We start from the raw sequence: 14082 nt of genomic DNA, 5'->3' as shown, positions 1-14082 counted from the left end.
TCAGAGAGACCCATGAGTTTCCTTTTCCTTTTCCTTTTCCTTTTCCTTTTCCTTTTCCTTTTCCTTTTCCTTTTCCTTTTCCTTTTCCTTTTCCTTTTCCTTTTCCTTTTCCTTTTCCTTTTCCTTTTCCTTTTCCTTTTCCTTTTCCTTTTCCTTTTCCTCCCGATAACATGTGGGAGAGGAAAGCAAATTCTTTCTGCTTCTCCTCCAGGAGCAGGGCAGATGCACTTTAGCAGGAAAAATACAATAGAACAATAATTAAGTTGCTTGTACAGGCATGCTAAGGTCACTGAGGGCTTCAGAGTCTGGATGGGCTCTGGGGATGCTGGAGAAGGGAAAAAGGGAAGAAGGTCACTGGAGTAGAGAGCACAAACTTCACTGCATGGTAGTGCCAAGTGTGGCCAGCCAAGCCCCTGTCCCCTCCCACCAGCACCTCCCTGACCCCCAAAAAGGGTCACAGCAGAGGAGAAGGAACCCCCAACCCCCAGCTGGTCGAGGAGAAGCCTCAGGAGTGATCCCTTAAAGTTCATTTGTATTTTCCATCTACATTCCACATTTAAAGCTCTAAAGCAGTGCCCTCATGGCAGGAGCTGCTGGGTGGGACCTGCTGGGCCTGGCTGGGCTGAGGGAGGCAGTCCTGTCTGGGACATCCTGAAACATGCTCAGAGAACCTGTGTTGCCCTGTTGGGTGGGGATATGGTGTTGGTAGGAGGTGGAAATGACAAAGAAATCAGGGCTGGAGCATTCTGATCCCTCACACCACTGGCTGGGACCCCCAGACTGGTTCCTCTGAGTCCATGTAATGGCCTGGGAGGGGAAGGACCTTAAAGTTCATCCCACCCCTGCCATGGCAGGGACACCTCCCACTGTCCCAGGCTGCTCCCAGCCCCAGTGTCCAGCCTGGCCTTGGGCACTGCCAGGGATCCAGGGGCAGCCCCAGCTGCTCTGGGCACCCTGTGCCAGGGCCTGCCCACCCTGCCAGGGAACAATTCCTAATTCCCAATATCCCATCTATCCCTGCCCTCTGGCAGTGGAAGCCATTCCCTGCGTCCTGTCCCTCCATCTTTTGTCGCCAGTTCCTCTGCAGCTCTTTTTAACCTCCTGTGGCAGTGGTGACAGCTTTGTCAAGGCTGTTCCTGGCTCATTCCCAGTGACCCTGGAGCAGAAGGATGCTCTGTGCTGGGATGCTCCTCTGGAAGCCACTGGCTCCCTGCTGGAGCTCCCCATCCCACCCTGCTCCTGCCGAGCTGTGCTCTGGTAGGACACAGGAAGGGATGATTAATGGCTCTAATAAATATGTTAATCTGCTGAAATGAAATTTTCCTTAATTAAGAAACCTCTTCTGGGGTTTTTCCCGCTCCTTTCCCGAGCTGCTGTGAGAGCAGCTCCATCCACTCTGGAGTGAGGAGCAGCGGGACCAGGGGTGTCAATCACATCCCATTCATCCCAGCTGAACAGAGGGGATTATTCCCAGCTCCTTCTCCTTGGCATGAAAGGGGGAGTGTGCTCCTGCACCAGTGACTCCTTTCTCCTTGGAACAGCCTCGCCTGTGCTGGAGAAAAGCAGGATTTAAGCTAATGAAGGGATTAGGATAATCCCTGTGTAAGGCCGGGCTCCGGGGCTGTCACACGGAGCCAGCATGGCAGGGCCTCCTCCAGCCTCAATCCAGGCTCCTTCCCCATGTGTCACATCCCTGCTCAGGACAGGAGGCAGATCCAGGAGTCCCCTGTGCTGGGAAGGGATGCTCAGAGGTCCCTCCAGCCCTAAACCTGCTCATTTCTCCTTCCCCAAAGCCAGGGCCACCCCGGGGTGTGGATTCCACGCTCTCCTCACATGGCGGAGAGCTCATGCCATTCCCTCCTGTCCAGGGAGATTCCTGGACATTTCTTCAACACTTTCCACTCATAAAACCTGAGGGAAAATAGAAACATCCTGGATTTGAAGGCAGGTGAGACAAGGAGGGGGCAGTTTTCCCCTGAAAGAGGAATTGTTCCCTGGCAGGGTGGGCAGGCCCTGGCACAGGGTGCCCAGAGCAGCTGGGGCTGCCCCTGGATCCCTGGCAGTGCCCAAGGCCAGGCTGGACACTGGGGCTGGGAGCAGCCTGGGACAGTGGGAGGTGTCCCTGCCATGGCAGGGGTGGCACTGGATGAGCTTTAAGGTCCCTTCCAGCCCAAAGAATTCCAGGGATCTGTGAGATGCCCATGATTGGCTTGAAGGGCCTTTCCTGGTGTCTCCTGCACTGTCCATCATTTCCCTGATTGAGGGCTGGCATTCAATTTATCATAAAAGATCAATTTTCTGTGTCCCAAGGACATTGTTTCTCCAGCCCAGGTGTATTTCCCTGCACCTTCCAGCCCCTGGGTGCCTTTTCCTGCTGGATGCACTGAGAAACCTGGCTCTGCTCAGAAATCCCTGTGCAGGTAAATCCCAGGAGCTGCAGCCATTCCATGTCACATTTCCAGCAAATCCCTCTAATTTGCATCCCCTCCTTTTTCCTGGGAACGTGCCAAGCCTCCAACAGCAGTGGGAGCTCCCTGACACTTCTGTATTCCTTGGCTGGACAAAGGGAATATTGGAACATGAATCCAGTGATTTTCCTCCGTCTTCAAACCACAAATGTAACATTTGCATATTTTCCTGAATTTTCTGATTCTCACCTCCAACTTCTGCAAATCATTCTTTAATTCTCAGGATTGGAGGCTTTTGGAAGTAGGACTTTGGAATGGGGCTATGGATCACTCTCACTGTCTCTCGGGAATTGATAAATTGGAGGGTGATGGAGAGGTGGAAGGGATTTATGGCAAGGCAGGAAAAAAGGCTCTGTTCTATCACTGTTCCTGGTTTTCTTGGAATCCTGCACCACCCTTCTTGCTTAGAAAGGTAAAAACTTCACACAGATAATCCCAACTTTAAAAAAAAAAATTCTATCCTTTCCCTGTTTTTATTTCTCTCTTCTGAACATATTTTCTATTGGAAACCCCCAAATTCTAAAAGATAACCAGAATTCAAAACCAACAAATATTCTGGGATGAAAAAAACACTTTTGTGGAGTTTTAGGAAGTGGCAAAACTGACTGAAAATGGCATTTCTGACTGAAGAGATGCCCAAGTTTAAATGGGCATCCATTTAAAGGGAACCAAGAAGAAAAGGCTGTGAGTGAAAAGATGAGAGTCCAGAAGAGGAGTCTCATGGAAAATGAAAATATTTCCTGTGTTAAGAATTTGTGGGTTATAATCAAGTAAGAAAGGTTGCTTTCTAAACTGGCCAACCTTAATGAAGATCAGAATTCCAATTAAATCTTGGGATCAGAGCTTGGAGGTGCTGTTCTGATTAACTTTCATTCCCAGCAGGAATGATTGCCAAATTTTTGGGAATAGGATGTGTTCTCAGGTCCCCGATCCTTCCCATTTGTAACACTTGTGTTCAGCTCCATTTCCTATCCAAAGAAATTACTCTTGACAAACAATGAAGCAGTCCATTAATTAGTTGCCTTTAATTGCCTTAAGCTTGTTGCTGTAATTAATTGGTGAAGAGCAGCAGAACTGGGGTTGTTCCATTGGCATTCACATTCTCTGAGAAAATCCCTTCACCCAGGGTTTATCTCCTGGGAAGCTGAGAGGCCTCAGAGAAAAGGAAAACAATTCTTATCTCATTTGCTTCTCCCGTGTTGTGCTGATGTGGAATGTGTTTGGAGATTGTTTACCCACACATTATTGTTTCACTGGATTCTGCTGTGAGTTGTTTTCACTCTTCAGCCAATCAGGGCCAAGCTGTGTCAGGACTCTGGAAAGAGTCAGGAGTTTTCATTATTATCTTTTTAGCATTCAGTAAGTATCCTTTCTGGATTCTTTAGTATAGTATCGTATTCTTTAATATAATATAGTATAATAAAGTAATAAATTACCCTTGTGAGAACATGGAGTCAGATGCATCATTCCTGCCTTTGTTGGGGCATTTCCCAGCAAATACAATAGTTCCAGGTTTAATGGCTGGAATGTCCCATTCCATGGAGTTCATGTGTTGGAACCCAGGATATCCCTCTGGCTGCCCTGCATGATTTGAGACCCTGGTAAGGGGCTCAGAGACCTTGGCACGGAGTCAGAAACACCAAAAACTCCTGTGCCTTTGATTTTAGTCCATGGAAACAATTACCAACTTTGTGTGAGGATTTACAAGCCACGAGAGTTTGAGTAGAATGATAGTGAATTTGTCACAGGGTGAAAAAGTAGAATTTTGGGGATTTAGAATGGGGGTTCAAGAGGCAAGATGGAGGAATCCGAGTGTGTCCTGTCCTTCTTCTTCTTCTTCTTGTCCTCCATCTTCTGCTGTGATGGTGGCACTTCTGGATTGGTTTAGAGTAGAGACAGACTGTCTAACATAGGTGATAGGTATTGGAAAATTATTGTAAATAAAGTACAAAAAGTACTATATATAAAAGTACAAAAAGTTAACACCACCCCAAGGGCAGTCAGTGTGCCTCAATCCAATCTGCTGGACAGATCTCAGCAGGTTTAGAAGGAATGTAACAGATAAGAGAAAATAAACAACCTTGAAAAGCAGAACCGAGGAATCTCGACTTCTTCGGTTGTGGGGCTGGGAAAAAGAGACTTTCCAACACCTCGGGGTCATCTCGACCACAGAAACCCCATGCAGCTGTCCTGGAATGGCAACTAGAGGCTGGGAGAACTTCCTATAAGGAGCATATAAACAATCCTAACATAAAACACTGGGATGTGGGTGGAATAATGCCAAGGGAATTAAACCCAGCATTCCACAGGCTCCCACAGGTGGGATAATTAATTGTTAATGACTAATTAAAAATCACCACTTCCCAAACTTAGCCCAGGTCCTTTTCCATCCAGGAGTGTCTTCCCTGTGAGCAGAGGAGTGGGATCTGAATCAGAGCACCAGGACAAGGGGAAATGGCTTCCCATGGACAGAGGGTGGGTCAGATGGGATGTTGGGAAGAAATTCCTCACTGTGAGGGTGGGCAGGCCCTGGAATGGTTTTCCCAGGGAAGCTGTGGCTGCCTTATCCCTGGCAGTGCCCAAGGCCAGGTTGGACAGGGCTTGGAGCAGCCTGGGCTAGTGGAAGGTGTCCCTGCCCGGGGCAGGGGTGGCACTGGATGAACTTCAATTCCCTTCCATCCCAAAGTATTCCATAATTGCAGGATTCTATGACCTTGCCACACAAGTGTTGAGAGATTCCTTCAGGCAAAAGGAATAACTATTTGCATCATCTGCCTTTTTGTTCCTTAAATTCCTATAAACACAGCTAAGTCTTCCCTCTGGTTGATTCCTGAGTGTATTTTTAAACATATTTATGAAAATTGCTCCCCCAGAAAAAGCTGAACTGGAGAACCTCCAGAGCAAATCCCAGAGCCTGGAAAAGGAAAGCCTGACAGGTAACTCTGGGAATGTTGGGGGTTTGATGTCTCTGAGGAAGTGTCAGGACACACAGTGTTGGATGGGTGTCTTCAGGCAGATTTCTGGGCATGAAGAAATGGGGCTGAACATGGATCAGGAATAGCAGGAAGCTGCTCAGGGAGAAGTGTTGGAGCTCACAGCCAGCAGAAACATCCCAGGAGGAAGATTTTGCATCCCTGCATTGTTTTGATTGCTGTGCTCTTGTAAAACCTGGGAGATTCCTCCACACATTTAAATTTTTGATATCCAATTTATTTGGAATCTCCTGTCTGGCACCTGGAATCTGATTTAGCAGGATGCAGAAACCAATGTGGGGCAGGCAGGGTGACCTCCTTCCCATCCTGCCTGCTCCCAACCCTGCAGAAAAGGCTGAATCCAGGTTTTTCCATGTGTGAGGGGAAGATTAATAAGCAGCAGAAGGAAAGGTGTCACCAGGCTCTGTTCCCAATGTTTTTAGTAACGAAGATCATTCCCTGAATTGATATTCAGGCCAGGAGTGGGTTTGTTTTTCCATGTGTGTGTTGAATAATAGTAGGAAAATCCCAAGGGAAGGACTGCTGGATGTACAGTCCCTCATCCCAAGCATCACTGCGCCCATGTGGGTGCCACATCCCAGGACTGGCACCTCCTACTTTGCCCTTTTCTAGGGCCACTCAAGTTGGTTTTGGGGTTCAGATTCCACAATCCTGCTGGAATAACAGGTTTTTTCGTGGGTTTTTTTTTTTTTTTTTTTTTTTGGTGGAAGCTGATGGAGTTCTGCAAATCAGAATTGCTATTTCCAGCCTGTCTCTCCAAATGGGAATAATTATTTTGAGCGTCTTCTGTGGGCTTTAATGAAACAATCAACTGGAACAACATCATTACTTAAAGTTTGATGTCGCTTCCTGGGAGATCATTCCCGTGATTAGAGGAATCCCTAATCACTTTGGATCACTTTGGATCTGCTTGGCTGCTTCCAGCTGACTTGAAGCCACCGGGAAAAGAGGAATGGATTGATGAGAATTATTGGAGATATTCCCAGAAGGACACAGCAGGAGGGTTGGGAATCTCCTTTTCTATCCTCAAATATTCCATGATTCTGGGAAGTGAGCCTTCTTTTAATATTTAATATTTATATAAAAATTATATAAAATTATTATGTATTTTTATATTATAATATTATAAATAATATAATATTATTTTATATTTATATATTTTAAATATTATTTTTATGTTATAGCCCTTAAACCTGTGTCTGTGTAATTCCAAAGGATGTGGGGAGCGAGGCAGGGACAGGGCTCTTCCCATATCCTGGTATGCTGCTCCTGATTTTAATGAATTATTGAGGGAACAACATTTTCTGCTGGATGTTCCTTGTGAGGAGTGAAAGAGTACCACCCCTGCACGCCAGAGCTGTCAGGACCTGTTCCATTCATTAACATGCTCCATTAATTAACATGTTTACATTATGTAACATTCCCATGCTGCATTTTCAATTCCAGCCCATGCTAACAATCCCTTTCCTGACTCCTCATTATTGGGAATCATTGCACAGACCAGGTGGCTCATCAGGATTTTAATCTCTTCCCTCCCTTTTTGGCCCAGTTTTTGTATGTTTGTACCAAAGCTAGGCTGGGGTGGGAGAATCCCTTTCTCCCAGACTCTGAGCATCTGCAAATCCTGCAGAATTCCTGCTATTCAAAGGGGAAAAAAAATCCTGTGGAGCCAGGCAAGTCATTGGCCCCATGGAAAAGGCTTTTTAGTGGGGCAGGGAAAGGTTTCTGGAAATGTCAGAGATGTCCTGGCCACCAAATTCCATCCTGGGCCACCAAACCCCGTCCTGGGTCACCAAACCCCTTCCTGGGACACCAAACCCCATCCTGGGTCACCAAACACCGTCCTGGGTCACCAAACACCGTCCTAGCCAGCAAACCCTGTCCTGGCCACAAAACACCATCCTGGGCTACCAAACCCCAGTCTAGGCCACCAAACACCTTCCTGGGTCACCAAACCCCGTCCTGGGTCACCAAACCCCGTCCTGGGTCACCAAACACCATGCTGGGCAGTCATACAGGATCTGTGGTGGTTGTTGGCCATTCCAAATGCCAAAGGAACAGCAATGGAAACCCTTTGGAGCAGGTGGAGACAAACATCACCTAAGCCCAGAGTGGCCCAGAATGGCCCAGAATTCCCTGATTGTGTCCATGGCATCCAGAGGAAAAAGCCTTTGCTCCTCCCATCTGCCTCATCCAGCATCCACCGAGGTCTGCAGCACACAGAAATTGGGATGAGCTTGGCAGATCAAAGGAATGGTAGGGAAGGGAAAGGATGAGGAAATGGCCTCCAGGTGCACCAGGGAGGCTCAGATCAGAGCCAGGGTGCACCAGGGAGGCTCAGATCAGATTGGGAAAAAAATTGGAAACACAATGTGTCCCTGAGGGAGAGGCCAGGCCTTGGGATGAGGTGCCAGGGGAGTGGTGCAGTCCCTGTGTCTGGAAGTGTTCAAGAGGGATATGGATGTGGCACTTGGGAATGTGGTTATGGGGTGGTTATGGGGTTGTCAGGTGAGGGTTGGATTAGGAGATCTTGAAGGTCTTTCCCAGCCTGTGATCAGGATCTTTGTCCTCCCTGACTGAGATTCCAGCTGGGAAAACCTCACTGAAAACCCAGCGCTGTCCCATGGGAACATCAGGGAACCACAGACAGGTTTTCCAGAGTGGGATCTGTCTAGGAAACCTTTCCTGTTTGTTGCAGAAGGATTCCCACATCTCAGGATTCCCAGAGAAGCAGTGGCTGCCCCTGGATCCCTGGAAGTGTTCCATGGTCAGGCTGGACAGGGCTTGGAGCAACCTGGGATAGTGGGAGGTGTCCCTGCCCATGGCAGTTGTGCAGTGGGATGAGCTTTAGGGTCCCTTCCAACCTACATCATTCCAAGGTTCCATAATTCTCATCTGAAAAAGCCAAAAGGCACAAATTGAACCCATTTTCCAAATAAACTCTGGAAGGCCAGGAAGAACTGGGGAATGCAGTGATGGAGGCGCTGGTGCCACAACATTCTATGCTCATGGATGCTTCCCGTTCCGGAGCACCACCACTCTCTCCTGCTGATATTCCCTGGAAAAGATCAGAAAAGCCTCAGAACACACAGAAAAAAACCTAAATGTGCCCTAAATTCCACACTGCATTGGGCAGAAAGTCCCTTTTTTCTCTCCAGAGACACATTTGGTGGTTCTCAATGAGCATTCCTGGGATATAAACCCTCATTTTGATCATCCCAACTTTTAGAGCACAATTTTTTCATTTTTCAGGTCTAAAGAGTAATTTTTAGGATTCCATTTTAAGGAAGGGCCCACACCTCCAATTTTAGCCATAACCCCTCATTTCCAGCAGCCAAAAATCCCAGTTTGAATGCCCAAAAGCATTTACAGAACCCCAAATTCTCTTTTTTGGGCCTCAAAGCCACATTTTTAAGACCCAACCTCATTTTATGCTCCAAATGCCCTTGTAAAGACCCAAAGCTTCATTTAGAACATTCAAACCTTCATTTTAGGAGCCAAACCCTCATTTTTAGGGCCAAACCCCATTTTTATGGCCAAAATCTTCCTTTTTTTATAGTCCAAAGGCCCCATTCCATTAAAAAGTCTCCTTGTAAGAGTCCAAATCAGCAGTTTTAGTGCCCAAAGCCTCCAGAGGGGCATTTTTAGGATCCTGCCCATTATTTTTAGGATCCAAGAAACATCTTCAGTCTCCAAACCCTCAACTGTAGGTTACAAATTCCCATTCTAGGGCCCAAATTCCCATTTTTAGAGTCCAAAGTTTTGCTTGTGGGCTTGAAATCCTCCTTTTCAATGTCCAACCCCTCATTTTAGGGTACAAACTCTGCACTTAGAGCTTAAAGCTTCATTTTCAGATGTTCAAAGCCTCATTTGGAGCATCCAACCCCCAATTTCCAGGTGATAACCAATGAGATAACAGAAAGTCAGGACTGTGAGATGCTGCAGGACTGGGAACCAGTTAAACCCAACCCAAAACCAGCAGAGGAATCTCTCAAAATGCTGGGACTGGTTGAATATTCAGAAGATTTAACCACAACCTCTCTGTATTTATGGCTTTGAAGACCATTTTTTCAGATTTTCCTGATAATCCCAAGGATCAGAGTCAAAAAAAACCACTTCAAATTTGGAAATTTGTTGGGTTTTTTAAAGGAAATTATTTGATATTTTGCTGGAATGGCATGTCCAAACTGCAGAAATTCCAAGTAAATTATGGAAGTGCTCAGTCCATCTCACCCAGATGGAATTTCAGCTTTGTCTAAGCTGTGATGTGTCTGACATGAGGGAATTTTTTCCCCCTAAATATCAAATTCAATTTCCCCCTAAAGGAAAGATCCTTCACTGATTCCATGTCTCCCACTTCAGTCCTGCCATGTATCCCTGAGGATGCTCCTGTGGGAAGCACAGACTCCCTGTTGTGCATTGAAATTCAAAAATTATGGAGCCCAAAGAGAGGTGGGATGTTGTCCTGGAAGTCTGGGATGACCCACTCTGCTGATCTGGTGTGGAAAAGATTTCTAAGGAAGGGGAGTGAGAGGACACACAATATCAGCGACATCCAAAAATATTTACAAGCTGAGGACCAAACCAAAGAAACTGCTCCAAACTGCAAATTGAGGCTGCAGTGAGGGAATTTGGGAAGTGGGTGGGAGAGGGGGAAAAAAGCTGTCATGGATGGTCCAGGTGGGTAAAAAGACAGGAGCCTCCATTAGCCGATTCCTGACTGGGAGCAACGGGAAATCCAGAGGAACTCCACCTCCTTCCAGCCATTCATTCCCAAGGGATCTTTTGGAAAACACCTCTCCTAGTGGCGAGAAAGCCCAAGGATTGCAGAGCAGACAAGGACTGCTCCTGCCAATTACCTGCTCTCCTTTGGAATATTTAATATTTTTCCTAAAATTCTCCTGTCCTGGGGGAAGAAGGGAAGCTGTGTTGCACTAAGGAACATCTCGTTAATCAGCTCCGGAATGAATGAGTGAAATCAAGGATCATGAATTAGCTCAGTAATTATTGAAAGGCTCAGGTCTTGAATGGAGACATGGAAAATTACTTTTCTTCCTTTTAATCAGAGCCTTTTGCTCCATCAGGGCTTTTTAGGGAGCGATGCCCTGGGAAGGGCTCATCCTCCCTCTGTGGAAGGGAGTGGGAGAGATTTTCTACCCAAGTGTGCCCTGAGGGAGCAGCTCCCAATCCAGGCAACGTATTCCAAAGTGCTTGGAGAAAGTCAGGGAAGCTCAGATGGGTCACAAAAGTGGGATTTGGGGGGGGAACCTGTCAGAGAATGCTCTGAGACGGGATCAGAGAGATCTTACCATGTTGCAGACATCTTTTATGAAAAATCCTTTCCTTGGGATTTTTCCTCCTGAGAAGCTGAGAGGCCTCAGGAACAAAATGTAAACATTGATTATCTGCTGCTGTGGAATGCAACAGGTGCATCTGTGATTGGCCCATGTTGGTTGTTTCTAATTAATTGCCAATCACAGCCCAGCTGGCTCGGACAGAGAGCCGAGCCACAAACCTTTGTTATTCATTCTTTTCTATTCTATTCTTAGCCAGCCTTCTGATGAACCTTTTTCTTCTATTCTTTTAGTATATTTTTAATGTAATATATATTATAAAATAATAAATCAAGCCTTCTGAAACATGGAGTCAGATCCTCATCTCTCCCCTCATCCAAGAATCCCTGTGAACACCGTCACATTACCCCAGGTTTGGAGTTCCCAAGTGGCCATCAGGGAGGATTCATCCATTCATTTTTCAGGCAGTGACTCTGATCTGGGACTCTGGCTCCTCTCTCCACAGATGTCAGCACAGCCTGATGGTATCAATGGGCTCTGAACATCCCCTTTTATCAGAGTCAGACTGGCAAAAAAAATTGGACTTTTCCATCAAATTAGATCTTAAAAAACTCCTTCTGCAAGAACCTGAAAATGCTTCTGGGTTTGGTGTAAAAAGGAAGGGCTGACAAGGGGCCTCAGTGAATGTTGCGGTTTTGTTGTTTGAAAATGCAAAGTTATTGTTTTGAAAGGAAGGAATAAAACACCTTTGGGAAATGTTCCACTTTTCCAAGTGGATCAGAACCTCAGCTGAAGATATCTGTGCAGCTGGGGCTGGTTTTACAAAAGGTTTCATCAGGCAAACACAAACGCCAGGCTTCTGTCAGCTCTGAGGGTTTGATCCCGCCCCAAGGAAAGCATTCCTCCCAAAACTGGAGGACTGATGCCCTCCAAAGGGATTTTTATGGGCCCGGACTCTCCCAGCCTCGGGAAGATCAGCAGAGATGCTCAGTGTGGTGACTCCCCCAATTGCGCTTGATTTTAGTTGGAGAACCCAGGAAAATGAGAAAACCTCAATGGGGAGGTTGCTGCCAGCACAGGGGCTCCAAATCCAGAGAATTTATCTTGGACCTTGGGCTCATCCAGCTGCACAGGGATCTTTGGAGGTGGCCAGGGCCAGGATGTCACTGTCCTGTGACACAGAGCCAATCAATGCTCAGTGCAGGGAAATGGAGCCAGTAGGTTACCAGGCTTCCAGTGAAATGATCTCCAGGTTAGTCCAGAATTCCAGGATGCCAGGATCATTCCAATGGATCCCAGCTCAGACAAATGGATTTTAACTGAAAAAAAAAAAAAACAAACCATAAAAAATTAAAAAACCCATTTTTCTGTCCAAGGCACTGACCATGTCAGGTGTCTTTCAAGCCAAGAACTCAAGAGAGAGCAAAGACTGTTCCAGGAAAAATTCCTTATTCCCAGTGTAGGACATTGATCCCTCTGTGGGGTCTTCCCCAGAACAAGCTTTCCTGTTGGCTTCACGGGCAGATCCAAGCTAGGATTCCCTTTTCCCTGAGAGCAGTGAAGCTCCTACAGCATCTCTCATCTCTCCACAGGTGTCCAGGTGCTGTTGTGACCCAGGCCTGTCCCAGTGGGGTCCCCCTCTGTCCCTGGGGACCCTCAGGAATGTCCCCTTCAGCAGAAGTGAATTTTCCTGGGTGATGCCACCAGCACTGGGCATCCAGAGTGCAAAACCAAAGCCAGACCCTAGGTGGGCTCGCCTGGAGCTGATCCAGCAGCAGCTTCACCAAAACATCCCCCCCTGCATGCAGGAGAACGGGAAGGATCAGCAAAGGGAGTGTGAACAGGTCTTTATGCTGGTAATGAACTCCCACCAAACCCTATTGAAACGCTGCCACCGAGTGTTTATCATTAGGACAATTATTTGAGGCTGCCCTACTTTTGTCGGGCTCTTTAATACCGTGGGCCCCTCATTAGCTGTGTACACGGCTAACGAAGACAGCGAGCTAATTGGCAGCAGCTCTTGAAGAACTGAAGCAGCCTCATCGTTTGCCTGCTCACGTTCTGCCATTCCAGCGAGGAGCTGCGGAAGATGTTCCCTGATTAGGCTGTTGAATTATGAATTAGGCTCTGCTCCCACTGCAGCTGTTTTCTCCATGTCATTCCCAGCACTTTATTTCCCCATCTGCTTATAAAACCAGGAGCTTGATCCTGCAATAAACACTTCAAATGGTTTCTTTTTTTTTTTTAAGGGGCTAATTAATTGTGTTGCATTTCTTGAGGTGCCCTGGCTTGCAGCAAATTAACAATGCTAATTTTTCCTCTGCTCAGTGCCCAAACAAACCCTCCTACAGAGGAGCTGGAAAATACAGAGGGTTCTATCAAACCATTCCCGTGTTTCAGCTTCTTCCCATTTTGATCCTTTCTGTGCATGATGCAGAAGGGATGTCCTCATTTGCAAACCATTCCCAAAGTTGCTTGGATGGATCTTTCCAGGCAGGAGCCAACACAGAGGAGTGACATTTGCAGTTGGCTCATTCCTGGTGCTCAGTCCTAATCTCCCGTTGGTGCCTTGGCCACTGGTCTGTGTCAAGTGGAAAAGGCCCTGCTGGGGAGTGGGGGCAGCTCCAGATGGAGATATGGGAATGGGGAATGGGAAATAATGGGGAATTGGGAATGGGGAATAATGGGGAATGGGGAATGGGGAATTGGGAATGGGGAATGGGAATGGGGGAATGGGTAATGGGAAATTGGGAATGGGGAATGGGGAATGGGAAATAATAGGGAATGGGGAATGGGGAATGGGAAATAATGGGGAATGGGAAATTGGGAATGGTGAATGGGAGAATGGGAAATGGGAATGGGGGAATGGGGAATGGGAATGGGGAATGGGGAGGTGGGAATGGGGGATGGGGAATGGGGAATGGGGAGGTGGGAATGGGGAATGGGAAATAATGGAGAATGGGGAATTGGGAATGGGAAATTGGGAATGGGAAATGTCTGACTGAGCGATGAGGGAGGCTGCATAAAAGTAACAGCTAAATAAGAGACTGGGTTAAATAATGACCCTCTAAAGCCACTCTGGTCCCCATTAATAAGGTGACAAATTGTCCTTTTCCAGCCCATACAGTGTGGGTCAACTCCAGGCCATGCTTGGGCTGGTTTACAAGGATGTTGGATGTGGCACCTGGAGCAAGCCAGGCACCTCCTGCAGCTGGGATTTGGTGCCAGCACCATCCTGTGTGTCCAGGGGAACCTGGGGCCCTCCAAGCTCGTTTGGAGCTCTTGGGGACCCTCCGGAGCCAAGTGGCTGCACTGGGCTCTGCTCTG

The sequence above is a fragment of the Camarhynchus parvulus genome, chromosome 15 (genome assembly GCF_901933205.1).
Source record: "Camarhynchus parvulus chromosome 15, STF_HiC, whole genome shotgun sequence".
Classification (NCBI taxonomy): Eukaryota; Metazoa; Chordata; class Aves; order Passeriformes; family Thraupidae; genus Camarhynchus; species Camarhynchus parvulus.
This window is presented reverse-complemented; position numbering follows the sequence as displayed.